The sequence below is a fragment of the Mercenaria mercenaria genome, chromosome 10 (assembly GCF_021730395.1).
Source record: "Mercenaria mercenaria strain notata chromosome 10, MADL_Memer_1, whole genome shotgun sequence".
NCBI lineage: Eukaryota > Metazoa > Mollusca > Bivalvia > Venerida > Veneridae > Mercenaria > Mercenaria mercenaria.
In genome coordinates this window covers 12,592,450-12,608,026 of record NC_069370.1, presented here as the reverse complement: position 1 = coordinate 12,608,026, position 15,577 = coordinate 12,592,450, and the positions used below count along the sequence as shown (strand labels likewise).

General features: G+C 32.9%; 1 long non-coding RNA gene across 1 annotated transcript; it reads left to right on the top strand.

The window, feature by feature from the left end:
• The first annotated feature begins 12,027 nt into the window (after nucleotides 1-12,027).
• Nucleotides 12,028-15,057, top strand: LOC123559844 (uncharacterized). The gene is made up of 3 exons (XR_006688042.2): nucleotides 12,028-12,127; nucleotides 13,112-13,234; nucleotides 13,768-15,057. It is a non-coding gene; the product is annotated as an uncharacterized LOC123559844 (long non-coding RNA).
• The last annotated feature ends 520 nt before the right edge of the window (nucleotides 15,058-15,577 follow it).

The following is a 15,577-nucleotide window of genomic DNA, read 5'->3' as shown; positions in this document are numbered from 1 at the left end:
GAACTATACAACAAATTTAACACGAAAGAAGGAGGATAGCCAAAAACAATTTTGAAAAGGACCTGTGGGGTCAAGTTTTTGAACAATAGTATTTTGGATAAAACCATTAAGAATTTAAGATAACGCGTTCATGTTGAACTAGCCCAAACCTCAAAATGTCTGAGAAAGGTTTGTGCGAAACCCACTCAATGATGACTTGGTTGCCGTGAATATGAAGAAAGTTAGCATTGTTTTGAATCGACCTATTTATGCAGAAGTTTGCACTCTTGACATCTATAAAGTCTTCATGTATCAGTCCCATTATGATTTTGTTAAACCGACATCTTGCCAAAGAGCCCGACTCCTCTTCACCGACACTAATAGTCTCGGTTATGAAATAGAGACAAACGACATGCTCGAAAACCAGGACCTATTTGATACAAGTAATTTTGCCAAGGACATCCGTTGTAAAGCAACAAAATTAGCAAGGCTCCTGGAAAATTCAAAGACGTGTGCAGTGACAAAATAATTGAACACTTTTATGGTCTAAGGCATATGATTTTGATAAGAATTTTTAATCATCACATTTTTAGTATTACTGTCAACAAAACAAGTATCTCGCCATTCGATGACAAATGCTATTTTACCGGCATAGACAGCTTAGCATGTGGCCACTATAAGATATGTAGTAATGAACAATTTGATACCTTTTGTAATAAGTATCATTGAATATTTTTGATAATGATTGACAAAGACTGTATGCATCAATATTCTATAACCACTGTCGAATACTGTGCACTCCGACTTTAAATTTCCCTTCATTTTTCAAGTATCTGTATAATTTGCTTGGTCAAGCAAACCTGACAGGATTTTTCAAATCAAAATAAATGTTCTGCGTGTGTTCCCTCTAATTCATTGTTGAAATAACTAAAGGAATTCATCATTCCTAAATCTTATATAATACTTTTATTTTCTACAACATGTTCAAAAAGGTGTTAACCAATGACTAGTTGCCGTTTCTGGAATCCCAATTTATAAAAAGTACATTCATTACATAAGGTTTTGTATAAGGTTAAATGTCTACAAACAGTGTCCATATAAAAACGATCGATAAAGTTCCATGATATATTCTTTTATGTTAATATGTAAATTTTAAGTAGAATGTGTCTGTAGGAGACAGGGTGGGCCCCACTACATTGATCACAAATAAGGGACAATAATTCAAATGTTTGCAGTCTTAATGGGGTTATAACCTCAACAAACACTTTATATAAAATATTCATTATTCTAGGCCATATACTTTTTTGAGCTATAAGCATCGCAAACAAAATATCAACCGTTTTGACTATTTCAAAGGCCGTGACTCTGTATTTAGCGCTAAAATCTCAAGAAGAATGACAAGTGTGCAATGTCACATAATGATAAAGTATCATTCAAGGTTTCATGGATTTACATCCAATACTTTTAGCTAGGCACTTCATCTGGTAAAAATGTGCATGTTTTTACTATTTCAGGGGCAATAACTTTGGAAAAAGGGGTGGAGTCAGACAAAAACTAGGAGGTGCTCAAGTTTATATCGTGATAAAGACTCATGCCATGTTTTATCAATTTATACCAAATAGTTATTAGCTAGGCGCGTCACAAGGTGAAAATTTGTATTTTTTACTATTTCAGGGGCCATATTTCTGGAATAAGGGGGGCGTAGCCAGACTAAAAATAAAAGGTGCGCATGTTCATATCATGATAAAAACTCGTGCAAGATTTCATGAATTTACATGATATACCTTTTTGAGCTAGGCGTGTCACAATGTGCAAAAGTGCAGATTTTACTATTTCAGGGGTCATATATCTAGAAATAGGGGGTGTATCTAGACAAAAAAATAGAACGTGCGCAAGTTCTTGTCATGATAAAGACTCATGCAAGGTTTCAACAATTTAAATCAAATGTTTTTGAGCTTGGCGCGTCACGAGGTGAAAATTTGCATTTTTTGACTATTTCAGGGGCCATAACTCTGGAAATAGGGGGCAGAATCAAAAGAAAAGTAGGAGGTATGCATATTCATATCATAGAAAAGACTCATGCAAGGTTTCATCAATTTATATGAAACACGTTTGAGCTAGGCGCGTCACAAACATCGGACAGACGGACGGACAAAACCAAATCTATATGCTCCGTCCACTCTGTTGTGGGGGCACAAACATGTATCAGCTGGTCCTCTTACATGTGCACTTGTGTTAAACGTGAATCAACTTGTTCAAAATCTTAAATTAATTGTAATACAAGGAAATTCCTAACTAAAAATAACACAGATATAAAACCCCAGTGCTAAATATAACCAGTACAGGTTTATCAAGTTAAAAATAAGTTTAACGGATCAGTTATTATAATGAGGGATTTATATTTACTATATAGTGACGCAGAACTCTCATTTCCTGTTCATCACATAACTGATTACACGAGACATTTACATTCCCAGTACAGTTCTGTGTTATGCAGTGGCATTTGAGGTTTTTGTAAAGCCGTTTGAAACCTCCAGTCGGGTGATTATTTTTTACTTTTCTACAATAAAAAAACTCTTCATAACAAGAAGAAGAAACTTTCAACACACTTGTGATGTAAAACATGGCTATAATGCACGAAGATGTATTATTACGATACAGCGTTACTTTGGATTTATTTTTGTTATAATAATAATAATGTATGGAGAACATATTTTCTTTATATAAGAGGTCCGCTTAAGCCGGTGCTAAAGGGCGTGAGAGGTGTATCACATTTCATTACCTCTCATGAAGAGTCTCAGTCAATCCGAGTCTGCTTATATTCTTCTTGTTTGCATACTTTTACTTCCAAAGGATCTTTGTACAGATTTTATTAGTAATACCAGTTCTGATACAAGCATGAGAATTATGAGTCAATGTCGTCTGTTTTCATGACCAGGAATAGTTTTTTTTCTATATTCACTGCTTCTATTGTCTGTTTGTACTCGTAAAAGTTACTTTAAGCATAAATTCAAGCCTATTGAATATTGCTGTCAACAAATGAAATACGAGTCCATTGCGAATGTCTCACACATGAATATACTATTTTTTAGCAGGGTGGGTATTTGATACTGCTGTATGTTAGACACACACCAAAATCAATTTTAGAGAAAAAGAAGGTTGAAAGCATCTACAAAATAGAATGTGGACAGTTGAAGTACATTTGATGTAAGACAAAGTTTATATAATCAAACAACTTTATCATTACATAGAATATTTTCTATTTCTTAACAATGATGTATAAATATTATGAAGCCTAACGATTATTACATCTGAACCATCCCTAATCTCAAGATGAAGCAATTAGCGCCTCTTTCCATTGTCTCATTAATATATTGTTTTAGAGAACTTACAAGAGTTCTTCGAGTACTCTAAATTTTGTAAATATAGTGGTTTATATAGGTGCACGGTAACGAGTAAAACTCTTAAAAAATGGACTGTATCTATGAATCATTGAAATGAATGAAGGACAGTCAATCTTTATCAAAATACTGGCTGATAGTGAATGCGGATGACTTTTCTTTTTAACTTCATAACTACGTTTTGATAAAAGGTAATATCTCTGCAAATCAGAAAGAATTAAAATGTTTTTAGTATGTCTATTCCCGTCAGGAAGTTGACTTGTGTCTGGCTCCATCTACTGACCTTGACGCTTTTACAACATGTGGTGTACTAACTGGTATTAGATGAAACAGAGATATTAATGAAGAAAGAAGGTATTCTTGCTAATGCCTGCAAATGCAGAGACTATATCGCATTCAAATAAATCATTTAAGAACACAGTGCCAAACGATACTTACATCCGAAACTTTATATCTTATACACTCAAGAGAAAGCTTATCATCGTATTCATTTATTTACCACAAACGAATGAAACAAAACCAAAAACGAATAATGTTTTATTGTTTGTTTTGGGTCTAACGCTGTTTTTCAACAGTATTTCAATTATGTAACAGCAAACAGTTTACCTAACTAGTGTTCCTTGATTCTGTACCAGTACAAACCTGTTTTTCGCAAGTAACTGCCAACTTTCCCCACTTGAATCAGAAAAAAATGGAGACGAATGATTTCAGACTCAAAGTCTTTTATCAAATCGTCACAAAGAACATACGGCCAGCCCAAGGATCGAACTATCGACCCGGCAAACCGTAGATCTGCGCTCTCTTCTTTGAGCTGAGCGGTCAGGTTTGATAATGTTACGTACACTGAACACTGAAACACACTACCGTTCGCTTGTTGTTATTCGTAGCTGCATTGTAGTAGTGTGATTATAATTCGGGCGCGACAAGGTCCACGGTTTATATGTTTTTTTCAAAGGTTGCCCACATGCTTATTCTTTGCCCAGTATTTACAAGAAAGTTGCATTATATATCCTAAAAGATAGCATTAAAAACTGATATATATTTTCTATCTTTATGCTCTAGAAATTGAAATATATTGATTTGAATATGCCCGATTTGGAATATTTTTATTCCCCGCCGAAGGCGGAGGTACATGTATATAGTTTTGGCGTTGTCCATCCGTCCGTCCGTCCAGAGCCATATCTAGGAAGCGGTTTAGAATATTTAAATGAAAATTCACATACATGATTTCCGCTATAGGAAAATACGTGCTGTCAAGTTTTTGTCAGATTGTCCAAGTAACATTAGAGTTATGACCCTTAGTAGTTTCTAGTTTTAACTATACATTGTACTATAATAATGGCAATTCCTGCTTTATAACTTGTGACATATTTAAACCAGAACTATGAAACTTGACTCAAATTTAGATCACCACAATGTTAAAGGACACACTACTCAATTTCGTTAGAATCTCTGTAGCAACTTAAGAGATATTGCCCTTTAATTTTTTTAAGATCCACATATTTGTACATAACAAACCAATTGGTATAATTTCATTAAACGTCTTTCTTTTATTTTCATGAACATTTATCATCCCCAAGTTAAGTTGTGTACCTAAACCCGGGCACCCCCACTTCCCTGGCCTCATCCCATCCCCCGGCATTTTTTTTTTCATTTTTCTCGTTGTTGTTTTTTTTTTAATTTTAAACCTTTCATGAATATCTATCAAAATGCAAATTTGAACCCTCTTCCCCATCTCGCTACTAAATCCAGTCACCCCACCACCCCGATCATGCATCCCTCCCAAAACTATCTAGTGTTCATTTCTTATTTTCCATCGATATTTATTCTCCGCATGTGTATTCAGATCTGTAAAAAGATCCCTTGGAAGCAAAGAATGCAACAAGAATAGTTGCAGACTCGGTTTGTTTGAGTCTGTTCATGAAGGTAATGAAATGGGAAATACCTCCCACTCCCCCTAGCACCGGCTTAAGCGGAATAAGCGGAACTAACATATTGAATGAACTCCATGATCCCAAAGGACCAGAAAATATAACAACATTGAATTTTGTACTCTTATCAGGTTACCGCCCCGCCCCTCCACTCCCGACAAAATATATTGTCTTCATTTTTTTTAAATTGTTCAAATCTTAAATATTCATTAACATATGAAATTTTCTGTCTTAAGAATTTCTATCCTTTTTAGTTCAAATGTAATGAATTTATTTGCTTCTTAGTAACAACATTGCGAATTAAATTTTCTTAAAACTTGCTGAAGGTGATAAGTATTGTATCTCGGATTGTTGTTTGACGATAGCTATTCCAAATGATAAGATTTGCAAATTTCGAAAGCGTGTTAATAACGAGGTGTTTATTTCAAAACTGTCCTGTTATGTTCCAGTAAAACTTCTTGTCAATTTAAGACCCTGGTAACTTGCTTAACATACTCGTAAGCAAATTTCAATTATTCGTGTAATTACACCTTTGATAGAAAGTATGATCCCCGCGATGTAATGTGTTATTCGCCACCGCAAGAATAGACATGATGCCGGAGCTACGACAGGATTTGAGAAAGCAAAAGTAAGTAAATTTCTTACTTTACACCTTTGTTTGAAGTATAATATTGTATATAGCTGTGGTGTACTCTGGTACTCGAACAGTAAGGAGTCAGAGTGGCGGTATAATGTTTGTTCAAATTCAATACAGACGGTATGATTTAATTCAGACATTCATAGTGGTCCAAATGGTCGATAATATAGACATGTAAACATTTTTCAAGTTTTCTGCTAGTGAACTCAGAGGGCATGACATTAAACTAGAAAAAACCAAGAGCAAAGAAAGCCATCAGGTAAAATTCTTTCTCTCATCGCGTTGTAATACCACAGAACTATTTAATGGCTGGGCTCATAAATGCAAAAAAATGTTGACACTTTTAAAACAAGGCTTGACAAGCACTGGATGAATAAATGTTACTGAAACTGAAACTGCCTTATTTGATTAAACGCCTAATTTAACACATAGTATATTCACTGGCGTTGTACATTAAATTAAAAAAAAAAAAGTTATGATAAATTATATACATAATGGTATCATGTTATGATACGTCAGATGTATACTGAGGGAGGTTTTGAATTTGAATTCTTATGTTTCTGACCAGGTGGTATAATACCCAATAATATAAGCAGTACCAAAGAAAAGTAAAAGCACACTAGATATCGACTGTATAAACAGAGAATCGACACAGACCGAGAACCGTCGGCGCGAAAAAAACAGAAATCGAATGGGAAATATAAGCCATACCAGTCCCCCCACCCCTCCCTTTAAGAATAATTTCGCAAATGTATACAAATTTCAAGCTGATATATTTTTGACATACATTGGGCCTAACTATTTTAGATATGTAATTAAAAAATCAATTTGGTTTTAAATACAACTTTTGTCAATTATCTTTCAACTTTTTTCTGTCACTGACGCGCAGCTATGAGTTACACCCGAAAGGAGAATTAAGCAGAATCACTAGATAGATAAAATCCATTGTCTTTATTTACCGCTACCTACTCTTCTGCAGTTATAGATACTACTGATATTATGTTTTGCCACCAAAAAAAAACATTACTTTTCAGGTGAATGACTGATGACTCATCATTACACTGTCATAACGTATGCCCTGCCAAACTTTATGGGGGATGCGATATGTTTTTGTTCTTTATGCATTACTTGTTTGTAATACTCTCTGAATACGTTGCCAGCGTAGAAAACTTTAACTTACGGCACTGCCTCGTTTTAGGTATGACATGTACATGTTATTGGAACGATACATTATTCTATGAAATATGAATAAATGAGCTAGCAAATAAAGCCAGAAACGAATTCTTAATGGAATAGACACATTGAAAGCAACACCCAAAAGCGTATAGCAGGATATATTTAGGAATAGACATCTAGTACGTGTCATTGCGAACGCCTTTGTGCTAGAAAGTGTTATAATGACAAAGCTATTACTGTTTTATTTTTATTTACATTTTGACAAAAATATAATCTAGGATGTTCATGTAATAACCAGGTATGACTGAGCGAACGTACTTTGTCGATGTACGCGTCTTTGTAGATTAAAACGATACTTTTGGCTTATTTGTTATTGTGTACAAACAAGTGTTCCTGTCAGAAATGTTGACAATTTTTAAGGAAAATTTTGAGAAAATATGCAAAAGGCAGATGAATTAAAAGGATGAGATTCGTCTTAAACAGATAATTTGATATTTTGGACTATTTGTGCAATAATAATAGCAATTCAAACGCTGGGAAGTGGATGAATAAATTGGTTTGGAACTCGAGTGTCAGTTCTAAACTGCAAACAATTGCGGATAAGAATAAAACGAGGCACAGGGGTGTGTGGTATGTGCTTGGTTGGTTGTATTATCTTGATAACCACATATGTGTACAATTGTGTGTCCTATTGCCTGTGGCGTACAAAGAAACGACATTTTAAAACACTTTCTATCACAGTTCAAATGATCAAAGTGTAAGATCCTCACTCAAGAAAAATTAATAAGGCACACTACTGTTGATTATGTCGAGGCTTCACATTAGCTCTCAAAAATATTCATACGTACCTACATACAACCCATTGGCTAAAATTATTAATATGCTTTCGTAAATAAGTCTAAACATGTTTTTTATCTGAACTTGCATTGTCACAGGGTAACTCAAACAGTTCTTATGTTGTTACTGTCAGTATTCAAAAGTTGAATAATTAAATATTACTAGGTATCTAATAGTTTTTACTTTGTATCTGAAACAAAAACAGCTTTTTTATATTTTCAGTGGGTTATACGTGTATTATCAGAACTAAAGAGACGTTCATTAAATTATTGTTCATCATTTCGGCAATTTCTTCATTGTTTACAGTAACTATTGATTTGAAACTGCTTTGCTTGGGAATGTCTTTTTAACATGTAGCATATTAATACGAGAAAATTGTTTTTATACTAATAACAGATTGTATTTTTTCTTGTTTTAGTGGTAACTCACTATTACACTCTGAAAATATTAAGAATTTTACAATGAACTTTTCAGGCGTTATCGATTGAAAATAATAGTTCGCATTATTCAATGTAGCAGTCAACTTTTATTCGATGTTAAATACCGATTCAAACCAATATGTAAGAATTGAAGCAATGTTTCAACTTCAGACCAGTTGTTTGCCTTATTTGTACAAGATTTGGAGAAAACAATATAAGGGTCATGTAAATTAGTCTTTAGTCTTTTGATGAAGTGATTTTATGTTAATTAGATTAAACTTAATAGTTTAATTGTTGATTATGGTAAGTGCATTTTTTGACACTTTTTGAGAGGTAAAATTTTACCTGTGATGAAAACTAGTATTTTAAGAGGGAAACTTGTAGACAATCTAGAAACGAAATTATATGAAAAAAAGGACGATTTCAATTTCCAAATTGTCAACTTTCCCCATCTTGATGGAGATGTCCCTCGAGCAACATCATAGAGTGTCTATATTTCACAACCTATTCGTTTTGCAAGAGCTTGCTCAAAGATAGATTATTTTAATGACAGAAATCTATATATCACCAAGAAATTGTTACAATAGGGTTACCGTTATCACAAGCTACGGAAAGTTTGTAGTAAATTTTACTACAGATCGTCGCAACTGTTAGGAAAATGCAATACGAACCTCAAAACACTTTTAAAACTTGGACCTACACACCCGGAATACTATGGAGATGTAGTTTATAAAATTCGGAAAATTAAACATAGCCCTTATTTTAATCAAATATTTGTAAAATTGATTAAAATTGATCAATAGAGGATACGATGCGAAAATCGTGAAGTACAGTGCATGTTTAGTGATTGACCCATCTACAGTTAATTGCTACGCTTTCCTATTTGATGGTGCGATAACTAATAAAGTGTAGGACTCCATGATGCTTTTCTCCTAAATCCTACATACAACGGACGGACTTGATTTTTGTCATAAAGATTTCTTAGTCGTGCCCTTAAATGCTAGGCTCTTGTTACTCTGACTTCAGACAAGTTGTTGAGTACATTGGTGTAAATATACCTTTTAAAGGGGATTCCTATATTTTTTTATGCGCATCTTTCTGCGCAGTCGACACTTTCTATGGAAAACTGGACTGAAGTCAACATTTGTTGAAACATGTTACAGACAATCTTAAATATGAGGAATTTTGAATGAAATAACATTTTTGATAACTTATATCAGTAATCAAATGTTGATACTGGTTTATGTTGTATTGACAAGTATCATGTCTGACAGGTATCTTGCTATTTTTGTGGTTGTGTTTTCACGTCGCATTTTAGTACAAAGACAGTGTTGTTCATATAATGTAAGATAATTGACTTAGCACTGATAAGACAGTATCACATTTCAGATTATTTAGTATTCAATTATAGAAAGAATTAAGATTTTTTAAAACTTTTTTTTTAACTTTTAGCAGACATACTTGTAATCAATTTGGCCAGGTTCGCGCCATTTCCGTCCGAACAGGTGTTGTATTCTAGCGGTCTTAACATAAAATTTAGCCTGGTGACCCATACATTTTTAGCCATTTTTATGCTCACAATACAATTATCTATACACAAGGAGAAAAAGAAAAAATTCTATGAAAGAGTTTTTTTCAAAATTAGAAAAAAATATTTTTCACTATGGCTATTTTTCATTGAAAAAAGTTCACAAAAGTAAATATGAAACAATATTGTTTTTCATTTGTACCCATTATTGTAAGGATAGAGTATTACAAATATGACTATGATATCAAATAAGTATATAATAAAATCTGTTAAGAGAAAAAACCGTATTGTGCTGCCTGGATGCATATTTTGGTTGGTATTTATAAAAAAGCAGAAAATTTTGAAAATGTTGAAAAATCGCTGTCAGTTTCAGCAATAGTGGGTGTGTTCAAAACAATTTTTCACAAAAACAAGCCTGGTGACCTATTGTTTTTATTTGTTCATTGTTTTCAGCACAACTTTTCCTATCATATATGTGAATTTAAAAAAATTCTATGAAAGGAAAAAAACTATAGGAATTCTCTTTAAGGTACCTTAATTTTATGTTTTGCTTTATTTATCTGTTATTTTGCACTAATTATAGAGCGGGGATTTTATTTACATTGTGTTGTCTAACTTGTTGAAAATAGTGTAAGTGCGAGGTTGGCATGCCCTAAACATGCTAAACGCGATTAAACCCCCAGTTTCCTTTATTTAAGTTATTGACCGTTCCAAGGCGGTGTCCCTATATTTTACTGGTTGTTTTGTCTGTCTTGTATTGTTTGTTCCGTATGTTTTCTTGTTTGTTGTAAGCGCTTTTCCTCCTCCTCAACCAAACGGTTAAATGTTAAAGTCTTTTAAATTTATAAATGTTGCAGTTTTGTTCAAAGTCCTGATGTAAAGCACATGAAAATTATATTGTAAAAAATGCATTTGTGGCGAAACAATACTTAAAAATTCAAGGTAAGAACTTGAGCAAAAGCTAAAAAAAAATAAGGTACAGAGACGAATAAAGAATAATTACTTCCACAGAACGTTACTATGAGAAAGGTTTCACAAGTTTTATAGATACTGGCTCTACACAGGCTTTAATGAGCAGGGATCAACATATGCTTTTGCCTGAAATATTTTGCTCCTAAATCTTGTTTCATATGTAGATAAGAAGCCTACTTATATGTATAAGTATTTGTCTTCCCTGTAGTAGATTATATTAGTTCATCAATTTCAACGTTAATTTTGACGTTGTCAGAATAATTTCTAGAAAACTATTGTTAAGATTTATATTGATCATTTCCTTACTGCCCTGTTGCATTTATAAAATATATGGTAATTTTCGCTGACCTCAAAATATTTAACACTCGAATTCTATCAATTATTATCAGGCATTTCTCCACTGTTAAAAAAATCGTAGATGTAACCAATCGAAAACACGACACCGCGATCCGTAGATCTGCGCTCTCCCGATTGAGCTAAACGGGCGGGCTTACACACCTGTTTGTATCGCAAAGGTTGTCAAAGACTCCTATGATAACTTTCAGTTTTGTACGAAACCTTAAACACCTGCAGGTGAAAGCAGTTAATCATTAAATCATGTGCCTTCATGTTGATGTCGTCTGCCATTTTGGAAATGCCTTAATTTGCTACGGAACTCCTAATACATGCATCATATTAATACTGTTTGCTAACTAAACTGTCTGCATATCTAAAATTGATTTGTAACTAATGATGTTCACGTAAAATTTTAACCCCTTAAAACTCGCATAGTCATAAGGAATATGCATTATATTATTAACTTGTTTTCCTCATGGTATTAAAATCACCAAATACCATACAATGTTTGAGAGTTTTGGTTACAAGACAAACATTTAGAAATATGTGTCGCGCCATTAGATTTTTGGCCAAAATGCGGCGTTACGTCATTCGAGAAAAACCCGATTAAAGTTACGTCACAAAAATGTGTGGAGTTCAACACGTTTTCGCGTCAATTAATGCATTTTATCAATTAGCACTATATTATTAGGACAATAAACGAATGAAGAGACAAACGTCATTTATCAAACACGTATTGTAACATTTCCGTGTTTTGCCATTTCGTTTCATTATCAAATAACTGACAATTTATCGCCCTTTGTATCAACACGCCATTTGTAAACATGAAAGGTCTCGAGAAAGGAAACTTTCAAATCGTAATTTGACGATTAATTTAAAAGGGATAATGAATGATATTGCACGATTTACAGGTAAATAGTAATATTTACACAATATGTAGAGTTTTACAATATTAATTAAATCCATATCGACTGCTTAGTCCGTGTTGCTTTTTTGTATTCAAAAATAACCCAGAATTGTCAATTGGGCTTTAATTTTACTTTTAGCTAAAAATATTTGGCTTATATGCTGTTACGGACCTCTGATGGTAATGGGAAATAATCAGAAAATAAAAACAGCGTCAGCCAGAACACCCGCAGTTTTTCAAAAAAGAAAATTACCCCCCCCCCCCCCCCCACCAACATCCACTAAATACTTTTCGTCTCTTTCCCTCTCATTGTCATATGAAATACACCCGTCCCCAGCTTGGGAACTGCTTCCACACTACATAAACTAAATAGCCCCCTCTCCCCCCCCCCCCCACCCTCCCTCGTATTTTTTATCTGTAAATTACCCCCCTCTGATATCCTCCAAATAAGGGGGGCGGTGGGTATTGCTGTCAGGAAGCTAACTTTTTTCCACAACTTTTTTCACTCTTATTTCTGATCAGTGTATCAGTATGTAAGACCAGTATGCAAGAAGTCACAGCCTTATCCATATTTATGTAGTGACTTACAGGAAAAATTGTATTACATCTTTTGTCAGTTTAAATAAATTATTTCTTATTCATGTCAAACTCACCTCTAATTATAAAAGTACAAAGAATGGTGGTTTGTTTTTATTTTGTATAAAACAGATGCTCAATAGCTTTTCATGTAAACTTGCATTCAGTTCACTTGACCATGATTGTTGGATTCCCCACCAGCTACATAATGTTCTTTACAAGTTACAAACAACTTGTACAAATTAAATGAATATATTTTAAACTTTAAAGACATTTTGTTAAGAAAGTCATGCTTCTGGCTGAAACACATACACTCTTAATATAAATCTTTGTATTCTGTGTATTGATGTAACTAGCTAGGCCATCTTTATCTCACATTTCAGCTTTTTTAAAAGTATTTTTAATTTTACAGATCAACTATTGATCAACTACTGATGAGCATCTGGCATATTGGCATGATGTTGCTATGATCTTAAACAAAGAAAAAGGAATTCTCAAGGCATGTCTACATACCACATGTTGGAAGAGTTTGTAGGTTTGTAATTTTCTTCATTTTTGCAGTTTTTTTTTTATTGTAAGAAAGATAAATACATCTTAAAAATATATACAAAAAATAAATTCCTCTTAAAATAAGTACAAGTAAGTTAAATACATCAGAAATATCATACACATAAATGACCTGCTTGTATTAATAACATTTTAAAAGAAATCATTACTAATAGATTCATTCAACAAGCATAGCTAGCATATTAAGAGAGTGGAGAACTATGCATAATGATTGAATATTATCATACATGTATTTTCCCAAGAAACTGTTGTAGTCTTTGAGTATTCATTTAGTTATACTGAAAGAATCACTTCTTTTAAGTGTACGTCTAGTATGTCAGAAGCTTAAGCTAGCTTTTGTATTCTTGAAAATTATAAGATTGATTGGTGGATGGATACTTATTAATGCTTTTATATAGATTACACAAAAAGACACTTTTATTTTTAAAAAATGCTTCACAGTATTCTATTCTGTAACTTTCTACTTAAAGTTACTAATACTAATGTATTTTTGTTTTGCAGAATGGCTGAAGGATGAAAGAATTTTCAGAAAAATAAAATTCTTTATGAATTTGTGAATAGAAATGATACCAAAGGACCTAACATATTTGCTAAGCATCCAGTTGAAAGTATGCCAATGGAATAAAGTGCAACTCTCACAGAAGTGCACAAAATAAGGCCATGTTTTCTGCGAAAGTTCATCAAGCTGAGTCAAACTACAAATGGGAGTCAAGAAAAAAGTAAAACTAACTGAACTGTCACAGTTCAACTGTGAGAAGTGTTTGGTAAAAGTATGGTGTGTTGCCAGAACAGCAGTGAAGTGGTTAGAGTAAAACTGTCTTAATTGTTTAAGCAATACAGAAAATATTTTTTTAAACTTCTCCATGCATAAAATATCTTGAGTGCTCTTTTTTAATTTAAATAATCATACAGTTTCAAGAAATTTGACAGTAAATGCTATTTTTATTTTTATAAGAAAATAGTGCATTGTTGCCATGGTATTAAACATTAATCTGACTATAGATTATTGTAAAACATCTTTCATGTTTATATGTTCTATTTGTCAAAAAATTAAGGTAAGGTCATATTCTTTTCTAAGTAATAACTGCATCAACAAAACATTATGTTATCATATGAATCTGCCTTGAACTAGCAAGAGTTGTAACTGTGTTGTGTGTATCAGAAAAGTATGTATATCCCAAAGTGTCACATTAATTTACATGAAATGAGGTTTTCTTACTTTTGAATATGAAGTAGACAGCTTTCGATGTAAATAGTATTTTGAAAAAAAAACACTTTTACATATTCAGTTATTCCAAGAACTTGATAGAAATGGTACTTTTGGCAAGAAAATACATCATTGTTGCCATGGTAACGAGTCACTGATAAGCATGACATCTGTACTACTACCTTGAGCAAAATCAGTTTATAATATTTCTAATAATTATATCTTTTTGCATGATTTTCTGTCTAACAGTAACAAAGAAATATGCCAATGAGTTTAGTGTTCTAACAACAAAGTTAATGTCCTAGTTTTGTCATGATATCTAACTCGATATCTAGTAAATCTATTTTTTCTACAAAAGAAAGCCATAAGATTTTTGCAAAAAACTGTTATCTTTAGACACTGTGCACTAGAACATGTTGACGGTATATTAACTACACTTTCTAGATGTTAATTTTGGCTGGATTTATCAAGGAACTATTAAAATTGGATTTAACAACTGTGCTGCCATGGAAACGATTTTTAGGGGAAAATAAGTTGTGCTAATATGAAAGAAAGAAACAGAAAAAAATAAATTTAATAAACTGCATGTTGTGTTTGATATTTCTTTATGTATTTTCTTTTCATATTATTTTAAGAAGGAGTTTGCATTAAGATATTCTGCCTCTATTTTGATTCAGTTAGACGAAAATATGGTGTCCGAAAAGCGGTAATTTCTCCATAACAATGGCTGATTTCTATTGTCAAATTGCAAATTTTTACTTTGAACATGGCAGTCTGTCAGATTACCTGAAACCCCCATTTTCGACCAAAATCGCATTTGGGCCAAAAACCTCATGTCCTGACACATATCTATACTTAAAAAACTCTCATCTTACAAGTGAGATTTGAAATAAATTGTTCAGTTGTGACCGTAAAATGTCGTCCATTATTCTGATCTGCCCTTTACATAAGATATCTAACTATTTCATTCATTTTCAGCTTAATTCTAAAGACCTCAAGCAATGATAATTTATTTCTAATATTTTGAATTAATTATCATAAACAAACTTGATAGGGTTGATCTCACTGCATATTTTAGCCCGTTTTAAAATCTACTTTTCAGTA